The sequence below is a fragment of the Bubalus bubalis genome, chromosome 1 (genome assembly GCF_019923935.1).
Source record: "Bubalus bubalis isolate 160015118507 breed Murrah chromosome 1, NDDB_SH_1, whole genome shotgun sequence".
In the NCBI taxonomy this organism is placed as follows: Eukaryota; Metazoa; Chordata; class Mammalia; order Artiodactyla; family Bovidae; genus Bubalus; species Bubalus bubalis.
The window spans coordinates 175169208-175193385 of record NC_059157.1 but is presented as its reverse complement, the minus strand read 5'-3'; the positions used below and the strand labels follow the sequence as shown (position 1 = coordinate 175193385).

Here is a 24178-nt window from a genome sequence, read left to right as displayed (position 1 = left end):
GCTTGGGTTTGATCCCTGGTTAGAGAACTAAAAGCCCTCATACTCCTTGATGCAGCCAAAAGTTAAAAAAATAATAATAATAATTTTAAAAGACAATAAAATTTTTTAAAATAAAATAATACTAAAAAGTGGCAGAAGCAGGATGGTCATTCTAACCTCCCTGCCCTTCTTCCCTGAAACAGGTCATAAAACTCCCTTGTGAAAGTACCCTCCCTAAACCAGGAGGAAGGAGAACTTTCTTGTTGCCATGAACAGTGAATTTGGGGCAGAGGCTATAAAAACAAACTGTGTTAAGCTAACCCATATCTTCCTAGTTACTTCTTGGCCATTTACTACTCCTAGCCCAAACCCTCTGTCTTGTCAATTCTTCACACATTCATTATTTGCCTAAAAGATGGAAAAGCTTCCTGCTCTGATCACGTCTTCTTTCACTTGATGAATTAAATAAAAATGTATTAAAAGTTGTATGCAGTTTTCTTGTTAACCTGTCTTTGCCAGTTTCATTTTCATACCCAGCCAGGGGTCCTAAGAGGGCAACTTTTTCCTCCTCTCCCCTGCCTCAGCCAAAGCCCCCTTGTTCATGTCCTCCCACACTCCCAGCTCCTTTGTTCCAGATTTTGCAGGTGGGAAGTTAGTGTGGAGGGGGTGTGGGGCTTGTTGGAAGTGAGACCTCAAGGGCAGAGGCAGAACCCGGAAGAGAGCTGTGGAGTCACCCTGCTACCTAATCCAGCTCTCCACGCCTGCATAACAATGGAAGGAAAGAGGAAGTGGGAAAGAATCAGGTCATCTAATTGAATTAGAAGGGGAATTACCCAGACCCTGGAGCAGAGGTGAAGCAGCTCCCAGAAAGAAGGGCTGAAGACAGCACACAAAGATGAGGAGTGGGGAAATCAGTAAGATATTCATTTGTGTCCAGAAGCAAAAAGGTCAAAAACCCAGAGCTGAGCTGCACAGGCACTGAGGAAAGCTGAGATTGGCAGGCAGGTCTGGGCTGGGGCAGGATCCCCAGAGGAAGAGAGAAAGCTCCAAGCCCCGCCAGGATTTCTCGGCGGCTGCCTTGGCCTAACACTCAGTATCGGTGCCTCAAGGGGAGGATGAGTCAGTGCCAGCAGATCCGACTTTAGGATAAAAGCCACTGGAAGGCACTGGGCAAACGCATTTCCTGTGAGAGGGCTCTCTTATCACCCAAACCCTGGCCCTATGCAGGAAACTAGGGGGTCCCTGGACCCTGCAGAAGAGCTCCTTCTTTAAGAGAATGAGAGTGAAGTGCCTGGGTAATTACCTTCTTTCCTCTGCAGAAGGTTTCAGCCAGACATGTTGCCCATTGGTTTCATAAAGCTATCTAAAGCCAAGGTTGGCATAGCACAAAGGGCAAAGGGGTGAGTACTAGCTGATGGCTGTGACCATCACACCTTGCTGCAGGAGGCAAGGAAACCTGGAAACTAAAGAATATTCTTGGCCTCGGGCGTGGCTGTAAGTGCACAGAGTGCCTGGGTGCCTCACGGAGAAGACTGATTAATGGTGTGGGGATCTGGCCAACTGGCATGTGGTTCCTTTGAAGAAGGTAAGTTCCACCACCCCATCACAGCATTCAGGATTGTTGAAAGGATGGCAGGACCGGTTGCATCACTCAGCCTGAGAGCTCAGCACTTAGCCTGTGAGAGCGGTTCACAGTGGCTAAGGAACCAATGATTATATTGTATGTAAAGGAAAGATTGCCATCTTTGGCGGAAGTTTGAGATAGGTGACTTTGCTTATATGGTTTTGTGGGATTTTTTTTTTTTTTAAGGAACTTCCCTGGTAACTCAGCTGGCAAAGAATCCACCTGCAATGCAGGAGACCTGGTTCAATTCCTGGGTTGGGAAGATCCATTGGAGAAGGAATAGGCTACCCACTCCAGTATTCTTGGGCTTCCCTGATAGTTCAGCTGGTAAAGAATCTGCCTGCAATGTGGGAGACCTGGGTTCAATCCCTGGGTTGTGAAACCATTTACCACATATTGGGACCTGAACCTATGTGCAGGGACTCGAACCCAGCCAAAACTCTGCTTGGGACTTGAACCATGTGGCTGGGACTCAAACCCAGTCAAACCCATGGTACCTGGTTTCAGGACCTAATGAAGCTCAGGTTCTTGATGTTTCATTGCAGAAAGAATTCAGTGAGAGACAAAGTGATAGGTAAATGGATTCCTTCAGAGTCAGAGAGAAGCACACTCCACAGACAGAGTGTGCGCTGTTGCAGAGGGAAGTGCAACCCCGAAATTTGGTGTGGTTAGTTTTTATAGGCTGGGTAATTTCATATGCTAATGAGTGGAAGGATTATTCCAACTATTTTTGGGAAGGGGCAGAGATTTCCAGGATTTGGGCCATTGCCCACTCCTTCGTCTTTTAACAGTGCCTTGAAATTGTCTTGGCACCTTTGGGTGTGTCATTTCATTTGCTGATTGAGAATCTAGGTCTAATCGCTTTATGCTGTGTCCTTGGGCTATGTCATTCTTTCAAAAGTTGTGCCCTGCCCCTTTCCCTCCTGTTACAGTTGGGACGATCCCCTGGAGAGGGGGATCCACTCCAGTATTCTTGGGCTTCCCTAGTGCCTCACCTGGTAAAGAATCTGCCTGCAGTGCAGGAGACCTGGGTTTGATCTCTGGGTTGGGGAGATCTCCTGGAAAACGGAAAGACTACCCACTCCAGTATTCTGGTTTGGAGAATTCCATGGGGCTGCAAACAGTTGGGCACAACTGAGTGACTTTCACTTCACTTTTTTTTATTTTGCTATTTTGTGGGGTTTTCTGACCGAACCTGGGGTCTTGTGGGATCTTAGTTTAATGACCAGGGATTGAACCAGTGCCCCCTTCAGTGGGATCATGGGATCCTAACCACTGGACTGCCAGGGAACTCCTCTAAATGTGCCATTTTAACTAACCATTTTTAAATTATACAATAATTAATTATATTCACAATGCTGTAGAACTGTCACTACTAACTAACTCCAAAACTTTTTTTTAAATTTGGCTGTGTTAGGTGGAAGTTGCAGCATGAGAGATATTTCTCTGTGGCACACAGACTCTTTAGTTGTGAACTCTCTAGTTCTCTAGTTGTGGTGTGCAGGCTCCAAAATTCAAGGGTTCAGTAGTTGCAGCCAAGGACTCGGTTGCAACAGGGCCTGTTGGACCTTATATCCATGTCCCCTGCAATGCAAGGTGAATACTTAACCACTGGACCACCAAAAGTCCCTCCAAAACTTTTTCACCACTCTAAACAGAACCTTTGTATTCCTTTGTGTGCTTGCTTCTGTGGCTGTTTTTTTCTCTAGAATATGGTGATCCCTGTACTGGCAGAGTCTTGCCTGGTCAGTCACACCTAGTCAAGTTCTCCTCACCTGAGTTTCTTTCATCACAGGGTTGCCATGAGTTCTTTCTGTGTAAACAGTACTGATACTTTTGTCCTACATATGCATACCTATTTCAACAAAGCAGGTATTTGATTACACTACCTCAAAACTTAGTGCTTAATACTGCAACCCTTTCACTGGCTGATACAATAGTGTGAGTCATCAGTTTGAGCAGAGCTCAACTGGGCATTTCTTCTGGTATTATCAACTAGGATCATTCACGCCACTGAAGTCTTCTGGTGGCCCAACTGGAGCTGGATGTTATATAATATGACCTTATTTTATGAATAAGACATTCAGTGTCTGGCACTGGCTATGGGCTGGGTAGTTTATTTCCAGCATGCTACCTAGGTAGCAGGGTTCCAGAAGCAACAAGAGAGAGAGGTCAAGACCCAGTGTACAAACAGGTTTTAAGCTGCTGTTGGATCATCTTTGCTGATGTCCCATCATCCAAAACAAGTCATATGGGAAAACCCAGAGTCAGTGTGAGAGGGGATTTAATGAAAATCCAGATATAGGCAGGTATGGCTCATTGGGATCATTACTGTAACAATCTACCACACCTACATACTATTATGCATTTTCATTTCCTCCTTAACAGTATATCTATTTTCAAGAGTTACAGATGTGGAAAACAAACTTATGGTTACCAGGGTGTAAGGAGGCAGGGATAAATTGGAAGATTGGGTTTGACATATACACATTACTATATATAAAATAGATAACTGATAAGGACCTGCTGTATAGCACAAAGAACTCAATACTCTATAAAGGCCTATATAGGAAAACAATCTAAAAAAGAGTAGATATATGTATAATAGAATCACTTTGCTGTATACCTGAAACTAACACAATATTGTAAATCAACTATACTCCAGTAAAAAACTTTAAAAAAAAAAAAAGTAATATATCTATTTTCCAAGTTATACAATTCTTTCTTTCTTTCTTTCTTTTTTTTTTTTTTAAGTACTATGAGTCAGGTTTTATTTGGGGCAAAACAAGGACTATAGCCTGGGAGACAGTGTTTTAGACAGCTCTGGGGAACTGCTCTGAAGAGGTTGAGGGGATAGGAAGGATATAGTTTTTATAATTACATTTGTAATAACTGTAAAATAACCAAAGGACTGCCAAAATGTACTTAATCATTATTACCCTAGTTTTTGCATTTGTTTTAATTTTCACTATTATAAATAATGTATTAGTTAAATGGATATATATGAGTACCTAGTATGTGTAAGGAATTATTCAAGGGCATTAAGGACACCATTTGCTTTGATTCTTTGTGAGCAGTGGGGAAGAAACACAGACAAACACATGAATATATAATATGTAATATGGAGAAAAGCAAGAAAAGAGATTAAAGCCTACAGGATGGGGAGAAGGGACGGGTTTGCTATTTTAAAATATTTTTTAAAATGTTTTGGGATTATATTCTAAGAATAAAGGATAATTTCTTTAGTATCACCTCCTTGTTGTGAGAAGTGAGATCACAAGGACATAGGGCGGGAATATTGTTAAGGGTTTCAAGATGGATGGCCCAGTACTCTGAGTTTTCCTAATTTATATTGCCATCAGTAGGAATTTGCCAAATGAGCATCTTGGACAACAGTAACACTGAGCATTCGTATTAAAAAAAGAAAACTTTGCCAATTTAATAGGTGATTTTGGATACCTTTCGTCAAAGAGGCATTTTTTTGTTTTTTAGTTTAACTTTTCTTTTTTAAAAAAGATTTTAGTTTTTATTTTTTGGCTGTCGTGGGTCTTTGCTGCTGCACTCGGGCTTTCCCTGGTTGCCATGAGTGGAGACTACTCTTCCTTGTGGTGCACAAGCTTCTCATTGTGGTGGCTTCTCTTGTTGTGGAGCCTGGGCTCTAGCCACAGGGACTTCAGTGGTTGCAGTTCCTGGGCTCGGTAGAAGTGGCACACAGGCGTAGTTGCTCCATGGCATGAGGGATCTCCCAGACCAGGGATCAAACCAGTGTCCCCTGCATTGCAAGGGGGATTCTTAACACGGGACCACCAGCGAAGCCCAAAGTAGCATTTCATGTAATTATTTATCTTGACCACATTTTGAACTTTGTAAGCTTTTGGACTGTAATTGCCATTTGCTGTTGGTATGGTGTGTGTGTGTGTGAGTGTATACATTTGTAGGAGAGGAAGAGAAAGAGAGGGCGAGAATGAAACAGATTAACATTCTTTTTGGATATGATGACACTTGGATATATACATGTTTCCTGCTGCGGAGAAAAAAAAAATTGGGGATAGAATATTGAATCATAAAGAGTCAAATATGGAGAAAACCATTTTTTTTTCTGTAGAATTAGGCAATTTATTGTCAATTCAGACCTTGGAATTAAATAATTCCTTAAAGAAAGTGTCAGTCACTCAGTCGTGTCCTACTCTTTGTGACCCCATGGACTGTAGCCCACCAGGCTCCTCTGTCCATGGGATTTTCCAGCAAAAATACTGCAATGGGTAGCCATTCCCTTTTCCAGGGGATTTTCCCAACCCAGGAATCGAACCCTGGTCTCCCGCATTGCAGGCAAGTTCTTTCCTGTGTGAGTATCCAGGAAAGCCCTGAAATAATTCCTTAACATCCCCATATTTACATACATTTGGTAAAGGGAAATATATGAAGATAAAATAAAAAGATTACCACAGGTCTAAAATATATCATTTTATGCTAAAATTGGGAAACTGTCCAGAAAATGAAATGTAGAGTTCCTAGATGGCAAAGAATGTGTAATTTATTTTGGTTTCCCTGGAGTTCCTAAGAGTTTCACAGTTAATATTGGTTGAACAAATGAAGCAACTGTTCAATGCAATGTTTTACTTGTTTGCACTGTTATGCAAATATATTTCATACCCTGCAGGGCCCTGTGGGGCTCCTGAGCACAAAGCCCTTTCATTTCACCCTATTTTTGATTATAGGAAACAACCTTCATTCAGCTTCCAGGACCTTCCGTGAGTTTCAATGGGCAGATTCAAGCAGTTGTCATTTAGAGACTGGAGGGGATGGAGACCTGGGAGAAAGAAACAGTCACGAGCAGCCTTGGGACAAGGTGCCATTTCCCCATCAACGAAACCCACAACATCTTTGAGCTATTTTGTGGATACTGAAACCCCCTCCAGGTGGGAAAAGTTACGGTATGCTGCCGGCAAGCAGGAAGACCCCAGGTCATTTAAACCTGAAGGCTGACCTTGTTGACTCCTACTTACCTCACCACAAATCCATCAGAAGAATGTCCACAAGCCGATTACTCCCTCTTTTACTATAAAACCTGTCACTATCTTCCCCAAGTTAAGACACATGGTTTTGAGGGTGTTAGGCTGCTATCTCCACTTTTGCCTGGCAAAGCAATAAAGCGACTCTTTTCTACTTCCCCCCAAACTCTGTCTCTGAGATTTGATTTGGTACTGGTGTACAGAGAAGCTGAACTTTCAGCATCAATTTTATCTCTTTGGGAATCAGGAGGCTTAGGTAGGTATTTTTTGAAGTAGTAGCTGAACCTTGGCCCTTAGGAAGGATAAAAGTTTCCTTTGTAGGGACCCATACATGGTAAGCACCCACTTAAGGCTGTGACCCTGTGCTATGTGGGGACAGTCTTGGGCATTGACCAGGAAGTGGGGCCATTTTTGGTCCTAACAGAACGTGCCCCAGTTTTGGGCTCATTGTGTTCATTGTGTCTACCTCTGCATTTTTTTTTAGGGTGATGAAAAGTTTATTTGGTGCTTTGCGCAGCATCAGGTAGGGGATAAATCTGGAGAGAGAGCCTGGTTTGGAGGTGTAGGGACCCCAGTAGGCTTCCTTTCTGTGCCGGAGGGTACCAGGGAGGGCCTAAGGCTATTTTCCTGGACGGCTAGAGGGGTCTGAGGTGGGGCAGGCTTTCAGTAGGGGGCCCTAGACAAAACAGGTTAGAAAGGGCTGGGAATGGACAGGAATTCTTCTGAAGGGTGATATAGAGTGCTGCCTTCACCCAACCAGGCAGAGAAGAAGGGCACAGAACAGATGGACGTGGGAGACCAGTCAGAAGAGGAAGCGATCAGCTGGCACAGTTTGGCCCAGAGGGCACAGGGGATTCTTCACCACCAGCTGAATGTACAGCACACTGCGGGTGTGGTGAGGCACCTCTCAGCTGGGCCCCACACCCAATCAGTATTCATGACCACCCTTGATCACAGTGAGTGTCTCGTAATAGTGGAACTTGTAACGGCTAGTTTGGAAGTCCAGAAAGCTGTCCTTCATGTCTAGCGGGGACATCTTGCAAACAAAGGAGTGGGTAAAGAAGAGCATCCCACACGTCAGCTTGTAGGCCGCCTCCTTGGGGATCCCCGCTTGTTTCTTCAGTCCACTTGCTGTAATGCAGACACACTCCATTCTGGTCAAATAGGTGCAGGTTGTGGACCATCATTAGAACTGTTCTGAATGCCTGTCATTTGATACATCCTCTCTCTACTTTCTCAGTCTGTCCGTGTCCATGACCCATACATAGTATGTCTGTCTGCCCCCATGAGAAGGTGTTTCATTAATTAATGCATGTATTTATGCATTTATTTACCCATCTATTCATTTAAGCATGTATTCATACACTACTGCAGTCATTCATTCAGTACATATTAAGTGTAAGTTCTGTGGGAATTCCCTGGCAGGCCAGTGGTTAATTCTGCACTTCCACTGCAGTTAGTGTGGGTTTGATCCTTAGTCTGGGAACTACCGATGTGAGAGTTGGACCATAAAAAAGGTTGAGTGCTGAAGAACTGATGCCTTCAAACTGCGGTACTAGAAAAGATTCTTGAGAGTCTCTTGGACAGCAAGGAGATCAAACCAGTCAATCCTAAAGGAAATCAACCTTGAATATTCATTGGAAGGACTGATGCTGAAGCTGAAGCTCCAATACTTTGGCCACCTGATGTGAAGAGCCAACTCATTGGAAAAGAGCCTGATGCTGGGTAATGATTGAAGGCAAAACGAGAAGGGGTTGGCAGAGGTTAGATCGCATCACTGACTCAATGGACATGAGTTTGAACAAACTTCAGAAGATAGTGGAGGACAGGGAAGCCTGGCATGCTGCAGTCCATGGAGTGACAAAGAGTTGGACACGACTTAGTGACTGACCAACAATAATAACTGGGAACTAAGATCCTGAGTGCCACGTAGCACAGCCCCAAAAAAGTTACAACTTTTTACTTTGGTACCAGAAGAATCAATGATAATTAGGGACCCAAATGGTGCCCAGGGAAAAGCCCCAGGCTCCAGACCTACAGTCCCATTGTTGGTGTTGTGTAAATTGAGATCATGACAATGTGCTGGCCAACCCTTCTTGGTCCACTGACTTTGAACAAATAAATTCTTGTTTTACCAAACCCAAAGCAAGATGTGCTGACTAAGCCTTCTTTACCAGGATAATTGTATTATACTTCTCTTCGTAATAGCAAAGGTTAGAACAACAATATGTGACCTTAACAGCTCCCGGCACTGAATCTGCACTGTGTCAGCTGTGAAAAAATAGACATCCCAGCATTCAAGTGAGACTATTTGGCAAGTTTATGTAACTTTGTATTAAAAGATGAGGAAAATGTTTGTTTGTTTTAAAGCAAAACTAAGACTCTCTGACCTTAAGGAGCTTATAATCCAGGTGAGAAATTAAGGCCAGTCTGAGCACCGAAGAATTGATGCTTTTGAACTATGGTGTTAGAGAAGACTCTTGAGAGTCCCTTGGACTGCAAGGAGATCCAACCAGTCCATTCTGAAGGAGATCAGCCCTGGGATTTCTTTGGAAGGAATGATGCTAAAGCTGAAACTCCAGTCCTTTGGCCACCTCATGCGAAGAGTTGACTCATTGGAAAAGACTCTGATGCTGGGAGGGATTGGGGGCAGGAGGAGAAGGGGATGACAGAGGATGAGATGGCTGGATGGTATCACTGACTCGATGGACGTGAGTCTGGGTGAACTCTGGGAGTTGATGATGGACAAGGAGGCCTGGCATGCTGCGATTCATGGGGTGGCAAAGAGTCGGACACGACTGAGCGACTGATCTGATCTGATCTGACCAAGAGTTACAGATCATAGATCTAAGGAATGCGTTATGTTGAAAGCTGTCTAAAGACCCATCTGGTCTGAAATTCCCTACCAAGGTGGAACTCCCCTGACAAATTACTCTGGACTCTGCAGATAGTCTTTTCAGCTTTGTACCAACATTTTTCTGTGAGGAAACTATTATTAATTTTTTTAATTAGAAAAACTGTATATGCTTAATGTAGCACATTGAAACAATATGGCAGAGTATCACAGTAAAAAGTAAAGCCTCAGCTCAAATCCCCTCCCCCACTATTTGTTACCAGATGGTGAGAATGGCTATTTTCTATACTTGCACAAGCATATATATAAAAACTCCATCCCATACTTTCAATTATAATCTATTTTTAAAATAACATGTACAATATAAAAACCAAAAGAGTATAAAAGAATACAGTAAAAAGAAAAAAAAGAAAAAATTTTCAAAGGAAAAAAATGAAAAAAAATTTTAGAAAAAGGAAAACAGGAAAAGAAAAAAAAACAAGAAAAACTGATAAAGAAAAAGACAAAAACAATCAAACAGAAAAAGAATATACAGTGAAAACAAAATCTCTTCTATCCCTTTCCCTCTAGCACCTCAGTTCTGATCCACAGAGGCAGCCACTCTTACTATCTTTACATACATCCTTCCAGAAATAGTCTGTGTACTTTCCAAACATATATGTTATTCTTTTTTTTTTAAAAAAGGCACAAGTGTTAGCAGCTTAAATACATTATTTTCCCCTTAATGACATATCTTAGAAATAATTCCATATTATAACTTGGAGTCAGCTCCTTCATTCCTTCTAACAGGTACATAGCATTTCATTTTAAAGATAAGTCATAATTTAACAAATCAATTTATTATGAATATTTTGGTGTTCCTGCCCTTTTGCTATTAGAAACAAGGCTGCAATGAACAACTTTGGCTACATTACATTTTTTTTTTTCATGCAAGGTTGCTGTATAAATATTTAAAAGCAGAATTCCTGGATCAAAGGGCAGATGTACTTGTTGTTTTGATAGACATTGCCAGTTCCTCTCAATAGATGTACTGTTTTGTATTGTTTTTTAGGTGCTAAGTTGTGTCCAACTCTTTGCCACCCCATGGACTGCAGCATGCCGTACCTTCCTGTCTTTCATTATCTCTTAGAGTTTGCTCAAACTCATGTCCATTGAGTCAGTAATGCCATCCAACTATCTAATCCTCTTTTGCCCCGTTCCTCTTGCCCTCAATCGTGTCGGGTTCCTTGCGACCCTATGGACTGTAGCCTGCCAGGCTCCTTTGGAATTTCTTATCATTTTTTATAGTGTTTTGCTTTTATCTATTTATTTTTGCATTTGTTTCACCATATTGAGTAAGGCTTGTCCACAGCAAAATACAAAAATCCTACCATATTCTCTTCTAGTACTGAGTAGGAAGGGGGTCATTTAGTTCAGTTCCTCAGTCGTGTCCGACTCTTTGTGACCCCATGGACTACAGCACACTAGGCCTCCCAGTCCATCACCAACTCCCAAAGCTTGCTCAAACTCATGTCCATCGAGTCAGTGATGCCATCTAACCATCTCATCCTCTGTGGTTCCCTTCTCCTCCTGCCTTCAATCTTTCCTTGCCTCAGGGTCCTTTCCAATGAGTCAGTTCTTCCAATCAGGTGGCCAAAGTATTGGAGCTTCGGCTTCAGTATCAGTCTTTCCAATGAATATTCAGGACTGATTTCCTTTCAGATTGACTGGTTTGATCTCCTTGCAACCAAGGGACTCTCAAGAGTCTTCTCCAACACCACAGTTCAAAAGCATAAATTCTTTGGCGCTCAGCTTTCTTTATGCTCCAACTCTCGCATCCATATATGACTACTGGAAAAACCATAGCTTTGACTAGACTGATCTTCGTCATCAAAGTAATGTCTCTGTTTTTTTAATATACTGTCTAGGTTGGTCTGGAAAATCCCATGGGCGGAGGAGCCTGGTGGGGTGCAGTCCATGGGGTCGCTAAAAGTCGGACATGACTGAGCGACTTCACTTTCATGCATTGGAGAAGGAAATGGCAACCCACTCCAGTGTTCTTGCCTGGAGAATCCTAGGGATGGGGGAGCCTGGTAGGCTGCCGTCTATGGGGTCGCACAGAGTCGGACACGACTGAAGTGACTTAGCAGCAGCAGCAGGTTGGTCATAGCTTTTCTTCCAAGGAGCAAGCATCTTTTAATTTCATGGCTGCAATCACCATCTGCAGTGATTTTGGAGCCCAAGAAAATAAAGTATGTCACTGTTTTCACTTTCCCCCCATCTATTTGCCATGAAGTGATGGGACTGGATGCCATGATCTTAGTCTTTTGAATGTTGAGTTTCACTCTCCTCTTTCACTTTCATCAAGAGGCTCTTTAGTTCTTTTTCGCTTTCTGCCATAAGGGTGGTATCATAAGGGTATCATCTGCACAAAAGAGGTTATTGATATTTCTCCTGGCAATCTTGATTCCAGTTTGTATATCATCCAGCCCAGCATTTTGCATGGTGTACTCTGCATGTAAGTTAAATGAACGGGATGACAATATACAGCCTTGACATACTCTTTTTCCATTTTGAAACCAGTCCATTGTTCCATGTCCAGTTCTAACTATTGCTTCTTGACCTGCATACAGACTTCTCAGGAGGTAGGTCAGGTGGTCTGGTATTCCCATCTCTTTCAGAATTTTCCACAGTTTGTCATGATCCACATAGTCAAAGGCTTTGGCATAGTCAATAAAGCAGAAGTAGATGTTTTTTGGAAACCCTCTTGCTCTTTCTATGATCCAACAGATGTTGGCAATTTGATCTCTGGTTCCTCTGCCTTTTCTAAATCCAGCTTGAACATCTGGAAGTTGTTCTCAATTCATGTACTGTTGAAGCCTGGCTTGGAGAATTTTAATCATTACTTTGCTAGACTGTGAGATGAGTACAATTGTACGGTAGTTTGAACATTCTTAGGCATTGCCTTTCTTTAGGACTGGAATGAAAACTGACCTTTTCCAGTCCTGTGGCCACTGCTGAGTTTTCCATATTTGCTGGCATATTGAGTGCAGCCCTTTCACAGTGTTTGAAATAGCTCAGCTGGAATGCCATCACCTCCACTCGCTTTGTTCGTAGTCATGCTTCCTAAGGCCCCCTTGACTTCACATTCCAGGATGTGTAGCTCTACATGAGTGATCACACCATCATGGTTATTTGGGTCATTAAGATCTTTTTTGTATAGTTCTTTTGTGTATTCCTGCCACCTCTTCTTAACATCTGCTTCTGTTAGGTCCTTACTCTTTCTGCCCTTTATTGAGCCCATCTTTGCATGAAGTGTTTCCTTGGTATCTCTAATTTTCTTGAAGAAATCTCTAGTTTTTCCCATTCTGTTATTTTTCTCTATTTTTTTTTCATTAATCTCTTAGGAAGGCATTCTTATCTCTCCTTGGTGTTCTTTGGAACTCTGCATTCAGATGGGTACGTCTTTCCTTTTCTCCTTTGCCTTTTGCTTCTCTTCTTTTCTCAGCTATTCGTAAGGCCTCCTCAGACAACCATTTTGCCTTTTTGCATTTCTTTTTCTTGGGGTGGTCTTGATCACTGCCTCCTGTACAATGTCACAAACGTCCATCCATAGTTCTTCAGGTACTCTATCAGATCTAATCCCTTGAATCTATTTGTCACTTTAACTGTATAATCATAAGGGATTTGATTTAGGTCATACCTGAATGGTCTAGTGGTTTTCCCTACTTTCTTCAATTTAAGTCTGAATTTTGCAATAATGAGTTCATGATCTGAGCTACAGTCAGCTCCTGGTCTTATTTTTGCTAACTATATAGAGCTTTTCCATCACTAGCTGCAAAGAATCCGATTGTGGTATTGACCATCTGGTGATGTCCATGTGTAGAGTTCTCTCATATGTTGTTGGAAGAGAATATTTGCCCTGACCAGTGTGTTTTCTTGGCAAAACTCTGTTAGCCTTTGCCCTGCTTCATTTTGTACTCCAAGGCCAAACTTGCCTGTTACTCCAGGTTTCTCTTGACCTCCTACTTTTGCATTCCAGTCCCCTATATAAAGTAGATAGCCAATGGGAATTTGCTATATGACTTAGGGAACTCAAACAAGGGCTCTGTGACAATCTAGAAGGGTGGGATAGGGCAGGAGATGGGAGAGAGGCTTAGGAGGGTGGGGACATCAGTGTACCTATGACTGATTCTTGATATATGACAGAAAACCACAAAATTCTGTAAAGCAATTATCCTTCAATTAAAAAAAATAAAGTGAAAAAAAAAAAAAGCTCAGGTTCTCTCTTTTTTAAAAAATAATTTTATTTATTTATTTTTGGGTGTGCTGGTCCTTTATTGCTTTGAGCAGAAGCTACTCTCTAGTTGAGGTTCTTGGGCTTCTCATTGCTATGACTTTTCTTGTTACAGAGCGTGAGCTCTAGAGCACAGGCTCAGTAGCTGTGGCACACAGGCTTAGTTGCCCTGTAGCATGTGGGATCTTCCCAGACCAGGGCTCGAACCTGTATCTCCAGCATTGGCAGGAGATTCTTTACCACTGAGCCATCAGGGAAGCCCAAGGCTTAGGTTCTTGATGTCTCATCACCAAAGGCATTCAGTGAGAGACAAAGCAATAGGTAGATTTATTTATAGAAAAACACACTTCAAAGTGTGGGCCATGTCAGAATGTGAGAACAGCACCAAGGTATGAGGTTGTCTTTTTTATGTGTGTGGACGTGCTCAGTCATGTTTGACTATTGGCAACCCCATGAACTGTAGCCCCCAGAATCTGTCCATGGGATTCTCTAGGCAAAAATACTGGAGTGGATTGCCATTTCCTTCTCCAGAGGATCTTCCTGACTCCGGGATCAAGCCCACATCTCTTGTGTGTCCTACATTGGCAGGCAGAATCTTTACCACTTCACCACCTGGGAAGCCTGTCAGTTTTCATCAGATCAGATCAGATCAGTCGCTCAGTTGTGTCCAACTCTTTGTGACCCCATGAATCGCAGCACGCCAGGCCTCCCTGTCCATCACCAACTCCCGGAGTTCACTGAGACTCACGTCCATCGAGTCAGTGATGCCATCCAGCCATCTCATCCTCTGTCTTCCCCTTCTCCTCCTGGAGTGGGTAATTTCATAGGCTAATGAGTGGGGAAAGTATTCCAGCTAATTGGGGGAGGTGCTCAGGAATTGGACCACTGCCTACTTATTGAACTTTTTGATTGGCCTTTGAATTGTCTTGACACATGCAGGTGTGTCATTTAGCTTGTTGATGTGTTACAATAAGGATAAGCTGAGGCTCAAGGTCTAGTGGAAGTCCACTTATCTGGCATCTTGGACTTTGTCAGGAAGCATGTAACAGGAGGCTTCCTGTGTGCTGTTTTAGATCTGTCAGGAATCCTCTTTTCCTTATTAATTCCTAAATATTCAGGAATTAAGAGGAGAGGCAAGCCTCTCCTGGGGCTGAGGGATTCAGGCATTTGCTTCCTTAGTTTTTCAATACGGTGATAAGTACCCTCTTCCTTTTTGTGAACCATATGGTAAAAGTGATTGTTTACAACTCTTTGTCTTTAATATGGATCGCCTATGTTTTGTAAGTCTGGAATTTTAATCTTTATCTTTGCTGAGAATAACTACAGTATATATGCCCACACCATGTTGATTAAAACACCTTTGCTCCATCAGAGCTTTGGTCCCCTTGTCTTGCTTTCTCTCTCTCTCTCTCTCAGGCTATTTCTTTGGAGCGCAGAGGCCCTCTGGGTTCACTTTCCTGCCCGGGCTTCTAAGACCCTCTCGAGAAGGTGCTCTGTGCCTTCACCCCATCGAGAGGGCGCCTGAGGCCTTCGTGAACAGAGCAAGCCCCATGTCAGGGACTTTACTGGTTTTCTGCGTTAACCAAGGAATATCAGCCTCTTTCTCTCTCCTTTACTTTCTTATCATAGACTCCGGACCACCAGGTTCCGGTCCATTAAAGGACCTCAACAGGACTTGCTTTGTTCTAATCAGTTTATGTCATGTCCTCAGGCTATGTTATTCTTTTTAAGGTTGTGCCCTGCCCCCTTCCCTCCTGTTTTAGAAGTGCCAAGTGGTAATCACTGGACCTACAGGGAATTCCCTGAATAATCCATTTTTAGAATACCATCTCAATAATAAACTATAAATATATATATATATTATATACAAATTTTCACATATATAAGTTTCTGGGCTCCTAATTTTGTTTCGTTACTCTATCTGCCTAGTGTTTAAAAGCAAAATTCAACCAAGTAAATTTGAAGAATTACAATTGGCTTCATTGGGCACTTCATGATTTTGGTAGAACCTCATCTAGCAACTAGAAGAACCTCCAAGGATTTGTACAAAATGGAAGGTTTTTATAGAAAGAAGGGTGGGGAAAGGGTTAAGTGCTAAGTCACTTCAGTGCTGTCCGACTCTTTGAGACCCCATGGACTGTAGTCCACCAGACTCCTCTGTCCATGGGATGGATTCTCAAGGCAAGAATACTGGAGTGGGTTGCCATTTCCTACTCCAGGGGTACTTCTCAACCCAGGGATTAGACCCTGTGCTCTTAAGTCTCCTGCTTTGGTAGGCAGGTTCTCTACCTCTAGCACCACCTGGAAGCCCCATGTTGGGGAAAGAGAGCTATTAGCAAAAGAAAAGAAAGGATTATTTTTAGGCCAGGGCATCTATTTTAGAAGAAAAGGAATGGCAAAGATTTTATCATGTAGACTGGCACTTCTTGAATGGAGGAAGAGGGGTGGAAAGGGAGAGGGCCAATGTGACAGATTACTTTACTGGTGCTGGATCTGAAAATTCCAGGCTGGTTGGTTCAGATTACATTTCTGGAAGAGGGTGAAACTTCAGTTTTGTTTTTGTTGTCCAGTCACTAAGACATATCCAACTCTTTGCAACCCAATGAACTGCATCAAGCCAGGCTTCCCTGTCCTTCACTATCACCTAGAGTTTGCTCAAATTCATGTCCACTGAGTCAGTGATGCTATACAACCATCTCATCCTCTGTTGACCTCTTCTCCTTTTGCTCTCAGTCATTGCCAGTGTTGGGATCTTTATCCAGTGAGTCGGCTCTTCACATCAGATGCCAAAGCATTGGAGCTTCAGCTTCAGCATCATCAGTCCTTCCAAAGAATATTCAGAATTAATTTCCTTTAGGATTGACTGGTTTGATTTCCTTGCTGTCCAAGGGACTCTCAAGAGTTTCCAGCACCACAATTTGAAAGCATCAAATCTTTGGCGCACAGCCTTCTTTATGGTCTAACTCTCACATCCTCACATGACTACTGAAAAATCCACAGCTTTAAGTAGACAGAACTTTGTAGGCAAAGTGATGTCTCTGCTTTTAATACACTGTCTAGGTTTGTCATAGCTTTTCTTCCAAGGAGCAAGCGTCTTTTAATTTCATGACTGCAGTCACCATCTGCAGTGATTTTGGAGCCCAAGAAAATCGAGTCTGTCACTGTTTTCACTTTTCCCCCAGCTATTTGCATGAAGTGACGAGACCAGATGCCATGACCTTAGTGTTCTGAGTTTTAAGCCATCTTTTTCACTCTCTTCTTTCACCCTCATCAAAAGGCTCTCTAGTTCCTCTTCCCTTTCTGCCATTAAAGTGGTATATTATCTGCTTATCTGTGGTTATTGATATTTCTCCTGACAATCTTGATTCCAGCTTGTGAGTCATTCAGCCCAACATTTCACATGATGTGCTCTTCATAAAAGTTAAATAAACGGGGTGATAATATATAGACTTGATGTACTCCTTTCCCAATTTTGAACCAATCTGTTGTTCCATATAAGGTTATAACTGTTAATTCTTGTCCTGCATACAGGTTTCTCAGGAGACAAGTAAGGTAGTCTGGTATTTCCATCTCTTTTTAAGAATTTTCCACAGTTTGTTGTCATCAACACAGTCAAAGGCTTTAGTGTAGTTAATGAAGCAAAAGTAGATGCTTTTCTGGAATTCCCTTGCTTTCTCTATGATCCAATGGATGTTGGCAATTTGATCTCTGGTTTCTCTGCCTTTTCTAAACCCAGCTTGTATATCTGGAAGTTCTCAGTTCACATACTGTTGAAGCCTAAGTTGAAGGATTTTGAGTATAATCTTTCTAGCATTTGAAATAAGTCCAATTGTATGGTAATTTTAACATTCTTTGGTATTGCCTTTCTTTGGGATTGGAATGAAAACTGACCATTTCCAGTCCTGTGGCCACTGCAGAGTCTTTCAAATTTGCTGGCATATTGAGTGCAGCACTTTCACAGCATCATCTTTTAGGATTTGAAATAGCTCAGCTGGAATTCCATCACCTCCACTAGCTTTGTTTCTAGTAATACTTCCTAAGGTCCACTTGACTTCACACTGGAGGATATCTGGCTCTAGGCGAGTGACCACACCACAGTGATTATCCAGGTCATTAAGATCGTTTTTTTGTATAGTTCTTCTGTGTATTCTTGCCACCTCTTCTTAATCTCTTCTGCTTCTGTTAGGTCCTTGCTGTTTCTGTCCTTTACTATGCCTATCTTTGCACAAAATGTTCCCTTGGTATCTCTAGTTTTCTTAAAGAGATCTCTAGTGTTTTTTATTCTATTGTTTTCCTCTGTTTCTTTGCATTGTTCACTTAAGAAGGTTTTTTTTTTTTTAATCTCTTCTTGCTATTCTCTGGAACTCTGCATTCAGTTGGGTATATCTTTCCCTTTCTCCTTTGACTTTTCTCAGCTATTTGTAAGGCTTCCTCAGACAACCACTTTGCCTTCTTGCATTTTTTTTTTCCTTTGGGATGGTTTTGGTCACCACCTCCTATACAATGTCATGAACCTCTGTCCATAGTTCTTCAGGCAGCCTGTCTAACAGATCTAATCCTTTGAATCTATTTGTCACTTCCACTGTATAATCACAAAGGATTTGGTTTAGCCCCCTCCTGGTTTCATTTGGAGAAGGCCATGGCACCCCACTCCAGTACTCTTGCCTGGAGAATCCCATGGACAGAGGAGCCTGGTGGGCTGCAGTCCACGGGATCGCTGAGGGTCGGACATAACTGAGTGACTTCACTTCCTGAATGGTTTAGTGGTTTTCCCTACTTTCTTCAATTTAAGGCTGAATTAGGCAATAAGGAGCTCATCATCTGAGCCACAATCAGCTCCTGGTCTTCTTTTTGCCGAATGTTTAGTGCTTCTCGATCTTCAACTACAAAGAATATAATCAAGCTGATTTCAGTATTGACCATCGGATGATGTCCATGTGTAGAGTTCTCTCATGTGTTGTTGGAAGAGGCTGTTTGCTATGACCAGCGTGTTCTCTTGACAAAACTGTTAGCCTTTGCCCTGTTTCATTTTGTAGTCCAAAGCCAAATTTGCCTGTTACTCCATGTATCTCTTTGCATCCTATTTTTTCATTCTAATACCCTATGATGAAAATGACATCTGATTTTGGTTTTAGTTCCAAGTCTTGTAGGTCTTCATAGAACTGTTCGCCTTCAGCTTCTTTGGCATTAATGGTTGGAGGATAGATTTGCATTACTGTGATGCTGAATGGTTTGCCTTGGAAATGAACCAAGATCATTATATCGTTTTTGAGATTGCATGCAAATACCGCATTTTGGACTCTTTTGTTGACTATGAGGGCTACTCCATTCCTAATTCTTGCCCACAGTAGTGGATATAATTGGTCATTTGAATTAAATTTGCCCATTCCTGTTCATTTTAGTTCACTGATTCCTAAACTGTCCGTGTTCACTCTTGCCATCTCCTGCTTGACCATATCTAATTTACCTGGACTCATAGACCTAACATTCCAGGTTCCTATGCAATATTGTACAGCACCGGACTCTACTTTCACCATCAGCATGCGTGCTAAGTCGCTTCAGTGGTGTCTGACTCTTTGTGACCCCATGGACTGCAGCCTGCCAGGCTCTCTAGGTAAGAATACTGGATTGGGTTGTCATGCCCTCCTCCAGGTATCTTCCCAACCTAGGGATTGAACCGACATCTCTCACAGTCTCCTGCATTGGCAGGCGGGTTCTTTACCACTGTTGCCACCTGGGCACCAGATACATCCAGAGCTCAGCAAGGTTTCCTCTTTAGCCTAGCCCCTTCATTCTTCATGGAGCTGTTTCTCCATTCTTCCTCAGTAGCATTTTGGACACCTACCAACATGGTCGGCTCATCTTCCAGTGTCATATCTTTTTCTTTTCATTGTGTTCATAGGGTTCTTAAGGCAAGAATATTGAAGTGATTTGCCATTCCCTTCTCTATTGGACCACATTTTGTCAGGCCCTGACAGGCAAGGACATCAAATCAGGTATTAAATCTAGGCTTTGTATCATGGACTTTTAAGAGCAGTGATGCCATTTTTAGGACTATGATTTTTCTTTTAACTTTCCTCATGTCACTTACCATACTGTTTTTGTTATTCTACACTTAACATGTTTAATTCTGAGAAGATATGGTCATCTTTTTTACCCAGCAATTTTGTGGATTTTGTGCTATTTTTTTTAGCACAATAGCTTTGAGCTATTTTTTAGCACAATAGTTTTGAGCTATTTTGTGGATACTGAAACTGCCTCCAGGTGGGAGAAGTTATGGCATGCTGCCCACAAGCATGTAGACCCTAGACCAGTTAAACCTGAAGGTTGACGATGTTGATTCCTACTAACCTCACCACCAACCCATCAGAAGAATGTCCACGAGCTGATCACACCCTCTTTCACTATAAAACTTGTCACTATCTTCCCCAAGTTGGGACACATGGTTTTAAAGGCATTAGCCTGCTGTGTCCCCCTTTGCCTGGCATAGCAACGAAGCTATCTTTTTCTACTCTCCCCAAAAGTCTGTCTCCAAGATTTTATTTGACATAGATGTAATTTATACGCCAAGCACATCATGAGAAATGCCGGGCTGGATGAGTTATAAGTTGGAATCAAGATAGGTGGGAGAAACATCAACCTCAGATATGTGGATGATACCACTCTAATGGGAGAAAGCAAAGAGGAACTGAAGAATCTCTTGATGAGGGTGAAGGAGGAGAGTGGAAAAGTCAGCATAAAACTAAATATTAAGAACACTAAGATCATGGCATCCGGCCCCATTACTTTATGGCAAATAGAAGGAGAAAGGTGGAAGCGGTGACAGATTTCCTCTTCTTGGGCTCTAAAATCACTGTGAATGGTGACTGCAGCCACAAAACCAGAAAACGATTGCTTCTTGGCAGGAAAGTTATGACAAACCTAGACGGTGTGTTGAAAAGCAGAGGCATCACTCTGCTGGCAAAGGTCCAGCTAGTCAAGGCTATGGTCTTCCAAGTGGTCACAGATGGTTGTGAGAGCTGGACCTTAAAGAAGACAGAGCGCCAAAGTATTGGTGTCTTCTAACTGTGGTGTCAGAGAAGACTCCTGAGACTCCTTAGAGACCAAACCAGTCAATCTTAAAGGAAATCAACCCTGAATACTCATTGGAAGGACTGATGATGAAGTTGAAGCTCCAGTATTTTGGTCACCTGATGAGAACAGCGAACTCATTGGAAAAGTCCCTGATGCTGGGAAAGATAGTGAGGGTAGAAGGAGAAGAGGGCATCAGAGGAAGAGATGGCTAGATGGTATCACCAATATAGTGAACACGGACTTGGGCAAACTCCAGGAGATGGGAGGGACAGGGAGTCCTGGCATGCTGCAGGCCATGAGGTCACTAAGAGTCGGACACAACTGGCCCACTGAACTCCAACAGAGAAGCTAAGCTTTCAGCATCAAAAGGAATTCATAATATGTGGATGGAACACTGGGTAAGTAGATGAAGCTTTTTCAGTCCAAGGTGATGACGGTGGTAGGGAGCAAATCAGGCTACTCCAGGCCCTACTTCTGATGTGGGGGCTGAGGGAGCCACAGCTGGGACACGGTGAACCCCCACTGGGGCACATTATCTGGGAAGCTCCTCACTAGAAGGTCTACTCCTTTTCTCTCTCCACTTCTCACTTCATTTCTGCTCCCCAGATTTGCTTTTGTTTCTAGACCTAAATATACCAAGCACATTCTCTTTCTTTCTTTCTTTTTTGCGTGTGGCTGAGCTGGGTCTTTGTTGCTGTGAGCCGCTTTCTCTTATTGCAGCAAGTGGGGTCTACTCTCTGGTTTCAGTGCACCAGCTCTAGGGCTTGTGGGCTCAGGAGCTGTGGCCCACAGGCTTAGTTGCCCCTCGCCATGTGGGATCTTCCCTGACCAGGGATCAAACACTTGTCGCCTGCATTAGCAGGCAGATTTTTAATCATTGGACCACCAGGGAGGTCCCATATTCTCTTTTTAGGACCTTTGCATTTGCTCTTCCCTCTGCCTAGCTAGCTGTGGCCCCAGAAGTTCACACAGCTGGCTACTCATTCTCTAGCTCACTTGATGATCTTGCCTAAAGGACCAACCCTCTCCTGCCCCAAGTCATGCTGCTTTCTTGGTATCACATCTGTTTTAGAAACTCTCAGATGGTATGTGTGTTTGTTGTCTTTCTCCCTACCACTAGAATGTAAGTTCCAAAAAGGCAGAAGTCAGATCTGTTTTGCCCTCTTTTATCACCAGGGTCATACTCAGTGCCCTGCCCATGCACTCAATAAATATTTGGTATGGGAATGAGGGAGTGGGCTTCCTACTCTAGATCTTGGAGGATATTTTTTATGACCACATCAGTTCTTATTCCCAGGTTGACCCCTCTGTATCCATCTACTTCCCACAACCAACCTCTCCTTGGTTTGATCAAAGGGCTGTTGGAGGTATTTGTCTAGTTATTTATGATTCCTGCTATCTACACTCTGTTTCATTTTTTGGCCATCTTGGCCACAGAGACACCACAGGACCTTATCGTCCCCCTTGCAGAACCCAGATAATACTATGCCGGCAGTATTCTTAGAATCTATTCATTTAGTAACCTTATCAAAAACGGAAATGAGGTTAACTTGGCAGGAAATGAGGTCAGTTTGGCAACTGGTAGTGAAACACTGAACAATGTGAGAGCTAATAGTCTGAGTTAACAATGCAAGAGACGCACAGCAGAGCAATAGAAAGATCAAATAAGACTGTAAGCCATGCAGGGCAATTTGGGCTCAGAGAGAGAAGATCCCAGTAAACTGGTGATTGATGACTTTCTCTGTACCTTGGGCAGGTGAGTATGTAGTGGAGCACTGCTGAGTCCTCCCAACCTGGGATAAAGATCTCTCAGGGTGTTGAGGGGGAATGGCTTCAGTTAAAATTGATAAGCACCACTTATTAAGCTTCCCATACCCTGTATTAAGCATCTGTTATCTCTACTTCTGCTTCTAATCCTTAAGTAGGTGATGTTAACCATTTCAGAGAGAATGAAATAGAATTTTAAATGACTAAAGGACCTAACTAGGTCACTGGGTGCATGAAAAGGCAGGGAGGGAATCCAGCCCACACCCCCACTCCAATTTGCTCCCCCCCATTTTTTTCTATATTAAATGAGGTGGGAAATGCAAACATAGGGCTCTAATTTTTTTTTTTTTCTTTCTGGCAGCAATGTGCAGTATGTGGGATATTAGTTCCCTGACCAGGGATCTTATCCACACCCCCTGCAGAGGAAGTGTGGAGTTTTAACCAGTGAACTACCAGGGAGGTCCTCTAATGTATTTTTTTTAAATTAAAGTATGGTTGATTTACAATGTCATGCTAATATCTGCCATATAGACTCAGTTATACACACACCTGCTGCGGCTGAGTTGCTTCACTTGTGTCTAACTCTTTGTGACCTTATGGATTGCAGTCCACCAGGCTTCTCTATCCATGGGATTCTCCAGGCAAGAATACTGGAATGGGTTGCCATGCCCTCCTCTGGGGGATCTTCCCAAACCAGGGATCAAACCAGTGTCTCCTCCAGTATTAGTAGGCGGGTTCTTTACCATTAGCGCCACCTGGGAATCCATCAAAGTGAAAGTGAAAGTTGCTCAGTTGTATCTGAGTCTTTCCAACCCCATGGACTATATATATATATATATATATACAGTTCATGGAATTCTCTAGGCCAGAATACTGGACTGACTAGCCTTTCCCTTCTCCAGGGGATCTTCCCAATCCAGGTCTCCTGCATTGCAGGTGGATTATTTACCAGCTGAGCCACAAGGGAAGCCCATACACACACATATATATCTTAAAATATTCTTTTCCATTATGGTTCATCCCAGGAGATTGGATATAGTACCCTGTGCTATACAGTCTAATGAATTCTTTTGCAAGTAAATATTGGTTTGAATCTACCTACTTAAAAATGCTTAATTAATTCTGAAATGTATATTTAAGTCTTTGGAATTATTCTTGTGAATGGGCCAAATACTAAAATAGAAGTTAAGAGTCAAGAAAACCTACAGAAAAGTCTAGAATAGTTATTAAAGATGATCAACACACTCAAATTTCCAAATGTCACAGTCCATCAAAGCCAATAGCCATAAAAGCAATCAAAAGAATATACCCATAAATAAAAATAATGATGCTGCTAATGTAGATGAGGGATAACAGTTGAGCCCATTTATCTCTTGTTTCAGCCAAATCTTTTCTGAATTTGTGGAGTCAATGAGGCATTTATAACCAGAAAGAAATGAGGCAGATTAGAATTATAACTCCATGCTGAGGACACTAAATGTTTTCATCACAGAATCATATGTCCCCATTTCTTTTGTATTATCATTGCCACTGGTTGCCTCCTGTTCCCCTCTGCTAACTCACCCCCTATTTGAAAAGACCCTGATTCTGGG

The 24178-nt window shown here is 42.5% G+C and overlaps 1 long non-coding RNA gene and 1 pseudogene across 1 annotated transcript; one reads left to right on the top strand and one right to left on the bottom strand.

Annotated features, from left to right (window-relative positions):
- The first annotated feature begins 765 nt into the window (after window positions 1-765).
- LOC123334799 lies at window positions 766-6781 on the top strand. Its single transcript, XR_006552937.2, has 2 exons — window positions 766-1564; window positions 6322-6781. It is a non-coding gene; the product is annotated as an uncharacterized LOC123334799 (long non-coding RNA).
- A 403-nt stretch (window positions 6782-7184) lies between these two features.
- LOC102409345 lies at window positions 7185-8054 on the bottom strand (annotated as a pseudogene).
- Window positions 8055-24178: the final 16124 nt, after the last annotated feature.